The sequence below is a fragment of the Saccopteryx bilineata genome, chromosome 2, assembly GCF_036850765.1.
Source record: "Saccopteryx bilineata isolate mSacBil1 chromosome 2, mSacBil1_pri_phased_curated, whole genome shotgun sequence".
NCBI classification, from domain to species: Eukaryota; Metazoa; Chordata; class Mammalia; order Chiroptera; family Emballonuridae; genus Saccopteryx; species Saccopteryx bilineata.
The window spans coordinates 231,072,816-231,077,432 of NC_089491.1; the positions used below are offsets into that span (position 1 = coordinate 231,072,816).

Sequence of the window (4,617 nt, forward strand, 5' to 3'; positions counted from 1 at the left end):
CATGAACCCTTGGTTCTTCACCACTCTCCACCTTGGTGGTAACAATTCATAGGGTTGTGGTAAAAATTCAATGAGATAACACCCAGGAAGCATTTAGAAATCAACGCATTGTTGTTCTTGCATTTGTATCTGCACCCTGCTTGTCACCAGGACCTGGTGAGTATCAAAACCAACTAAGCAAAACAGAAAAAGAGTGTTGATTGAATTTCTGCTCCTACAGTAGAAGAATTAGTGTTCAGGGCCCTGACATGTGGAGTGTAATTAACCTTTGCTTCTCCAGACCACCTTGGTTTCTGGGACCATCAAGATGTATAGCAAGAGTTGCCCTGGCCAGACAGCTCAGTTGGTTAGAGCATTGTCCTGACACACCAAGGTTGCAGGTTCGATACCTGGTCAAGGCACATACAAGAATCAATCAATGAATGCATAAATAAGTGAAACAACAAATCAGTGTTTCTCTCTCTAAAATCAATCAATAAAAACAATTAAATAGACTTCTAGGAAGAGTCAAGTAGAGAATACTAGGTTTTTTCAGATAGACTTAGAAAGGCTTCAGAAGAGATAAAGAGTAACATGGGCCACCTCATTGTCCAACAGGCTCTCTCACCCCTGTTCACAAAAACATAATATTACCTTCATTGGATGAAACCTTGCCTAGTCATTAAAGCTGATTGCATAAAGAATTTTTATTGATCATGAAACATAATTATAGTATTAGTTTATAATATAGTATTACTATAATTTAAGTATAGTATTAGATTTAAAAAGCTATTATTCAATTAGGCATGCATTTATTTATGAGAAGCCATTGGCAAATAAAACATGCGTATCCTTGACCTCAGGAAATATATATATATTCTTATAAGATGGCTTAAGGTAAAGCCTTATAAGATTCTGGGGCTGTGGGCTGTGGCTAATGTCTGAACTGATAAGAACAAATACTGTACTAGATCTTAACCAAAAGACTGAGAAACAATGTGTGGCTGTTTGAATGGCTGGTCACGAACCTGGAAGGAACAAGATGAGAGAACTAGAAACAAGGAGGTTTGAGAAGGTATGGCTGTGGCTAATGTCTGAACTGATAAGAACAAATACTGTACTAGATCTTAACCAAAAGACTGAGAAACAATGTGTGGCTGTTTGAATGGCTGGTCACGAACCTGGAAGGAACAAGATGAGAGAACTAGAAACAAGGAGGTTTGAGAAGGTTTGTGGACAGGCTTCTAGGAACATGCCCCACGTGTATATTCACCCAAAGACCCTCACTCTGCAGCGGGAAAGGTGCTGAATAAACCAGTGGACAAGACACCCAATCCTGTAGCTATCAGTTCACCTCTCTCCAGTGACCACAGTCAGTGATTGTTCAATGGGCTCATGAGCAAAGTGGCCATGGTAGTGGGAATGGAACTCATTAATGGATCGAAGACATGCACTTCCCTTCACCAATGCTAATTAGACCAATTTGGGACTAGCCTGAATCATTTGTTATCCCATAATGTTGACTTCCCTTGATGGACCAACCTGTGCTGACACATTGTATTCAATCCCTTCTATCATGAGGCATCAGCATTTGCCGTCACAGATATAGACAATTATTCTGGATTTGGTCTCAATTTCTGCACCTGGCATTTTTTGGTCAGCATCATTGTCTACCACACATGTTACTTCTGTCCAAGGAACATACATTAGAGAAAAGAAATAAGTCAGTGAGCTACTACATGTGCAATTCATTGATCCTACTTTTCAAACAGACCCAAAGAAAAGAACAAGAAGATGTGATGGGCATTGGTTGGGTTTGCCTCATGTTGAGTACTGGTCTCCCTCAGAGATTATAAATTTCCAGACCCTGAAAGGTAGCCTCACTTTTTCTAACTATGCTAGAAGTGATTGAGGGACACTATCTACTACTACATCAAACACATCAGCCACTGCACCTGCACAGGAACCCCAGGACAACGTGGGCAACCTCAGGCCATGCTCCCCACATTCTCAAAACACCCGGATGCCACCTGAATGCAGCCAATGTAGGCAGGCTTTGCATCCCTAATTTGAGCAAAATGGCTCAACCAGCTATTCTGAGGCTTACCCATGAATCCCACAGACCTCTTTACCATTTCTCCAAGAAGATTTGGAATCCTCATGCAAACAGGACTTCTGGTAACCTTCTGGCATCCCATGTCCCCAGATGAACAGATGGGTTCAGCCTAGGTTATGACCCTCACATGCAATGGGACAATCAGTGCAGTTAGGCAAGCAAACTGTCATTAGAACTGACAATCTTGTGTCCCAGAAAAATTCTCAATTCCAGCAAAACCAGGACAATTAGTCACCCTTGAAATCAGCCAAAGTAAAAAAAGAAAATAAAATTGTCTACAATGTTTGGTTGACTGCAAATTAAGATAACATGAGTTGATGCCTGTAGCGTTGGCACAAAGTCGTTGTCTCTCTTTGTATCTACACACAGTGCATTTTCTCAGACCCATCCAATTGCTGAAATAATTATGTCCCCTCTTTGTCATAGTTTGAACATATCCTAGAGGTCCTGGATCCCGCTTTCTTTCAGCTGACTGACTGCTTGGTGAAGCAGCCCCTGCTTTGCTGCTTCCCCTCCCTCTTGCCATCATTTCAGCTGATTCTTTCTGAACCTCTGCTAAGTTTTCTGCATCTTCTTTTTTTTTAATTTTATTTTATTTATTCATTTTAGAGAGGAGAGAGAGAGACAGAGACAGAGAGGAGAGAGAGACAGGGGGGAGGAGCTGGAAGCATCAACTCCCATATGTGCCTTGACCAGGCAAGCCCAAGGTTTCAAACCGGCGACCTCAGCATTTCCAGGTCGACACTTTATTCACTGCGCCACCACAGGTCAGGCTGCATCTTCTTGATACCATGGCACTCAGAGTGGATGCCAGTCACATTTATGTAGACTTTCCCCTCCTCATCTCATAATGTGCCTCACACAGCAAATGCAGCAAAACCGTGTAAGCATCTTATTCAGTGATTTGCAATTGCTTTTCAGATGCATGTACTCACAGATAGACGTACTGTGTTAGTCAAGAGAATTAAACACCTTCTGGAGGTCAAGAGCCACATCTTTATGGATTAAAAAGGGCAGGACAACAACCTTAGAAAATTGAAGAGTATGATGGTAGGAAAGGAAGTAGATGGGGATTCAAAAGAAGTCACTTCATCTGCCTGGTTCTCCATTTCCTCCTGAATAAAAACAAAACAGTTAGACAGTTCATAACAAAAGTTTTGGTAAAAAACAAATGCTGCTTCAAAATAGCATCTCCTCCAGTGGATCTGATGGGAGCAGGGCTGAATCAGACTCACCTAGGATGCTTTTGCAAAAGACACCTGCTTCTCCAGTGCACTGCCTATTCCCTTCCAAGGCATGTGGACTTCTGGAGAAGAAGAAAGAAATATTTCTGCTTTGTGAAAGGTCTTCAAGTGATTGTGATGGTGACTGAAGCAGGCAGAAGAATGTCCCCTTCTAATCCCTGAAACCTGTCAATACATTAGGGCAGTGGTTCTCAAAGTGTGGGCCAGGGCGCACTGGTGTGCCCTAGAAGATTTCCAAGTGCGCCCTATGGTATTCCAGAGAAATATGTGCCTGTTGGGGACCAAAAAACCAACAGGACTTTTGGAGTTTAGATTTTTGGGGGGACAGAGGTGTGGGGAATTGGCTGTAAGCTGACAGTCTGCCCAATCCCCTACCTCACTTGCCTGAATAGGTTGCAAAAGGCTGTTAAACTGTGGTGCTGGATTGTTAACACTACCCTCCATGTTCCCCTGGAGAACATGGCAAATTTCTTCTATCCTTTGTTTAGTGTAAAGTTAAGATGATATGTATGGTAGGGATTTTCTGCACTCAACACAATTAAGATTAATAAGAGAGGAATTCTTCAATGTATTGACAAGGAAATGAGAGTTTGCCTTTCAAATAGATGCCCAAACATTGAAGAAATCATTAGGACACATCAGGCTCATGTTTCTCATAAACACAAGAATAAAAAACTTAACACATTCATGCCGAGACCTGCCTAATTTACTAAATCTTACTAAGAATGTATATAGATAGATAGATAGATAACTTTTTTGTTTCTTTATTTTTTAACCCTTCTTTTTTACAAATTTTAAAAAGCATAACTCAAAAAATGTAACATAAAAGTGTTTTTTAATGTCAGAATAAATTTAATTTTGTCATATTTATTTCATTTAATTACTATAAAAGCACACTTGGACTTTTTTTTCTTTAATATTTTACTTAATTATTATAATATATTTCTCAGAAATTTGTATATAGTGTGCCTACAATTATTTGTAGGATTTTAAATGCTCTCCAACTTCAAAAAGTTTAAGAACCACTGCCTTAGGGTTTTTTGCCAAAGACAAATTGGGGTTGATTGAGGTTGCTTATTGACTGACCTTAACTAAGATAAAGAGATCCTCCTTGATTACCCACATGGGCCTAAATCGGTCACAGGGATCCTTACAAGTGGAAAAGGGTGGCAGAAGAATAAGTCAGAGTATTCAATGTGAGGACTCTGCCTGCCGTGACTGTCTTTGAAGAGAGGGAAGAGGCCACCAGCCATGGAATGCAGGCACCTCTAGCAACTG

General features: G+C 40.7%; 1 non-coding gene across 1 annotated transcript; it reads right to left on the reverse strand.

The window, feature by feature from the left end:
• Positions 1 to 778: 778 nt before the first annotated feature.
• Positions 779 to 977, reverse strand: LOC136327737 (U2 spliceosomal RNA). The gene has a single exon (XR_010729863.1). It is a non-coding gene; the product is annotated as a U2 spliceosomal RNA (small nuclear RNA).
• Positions 978 to 4,617: the final 3,640 nt, after the last annotated feature.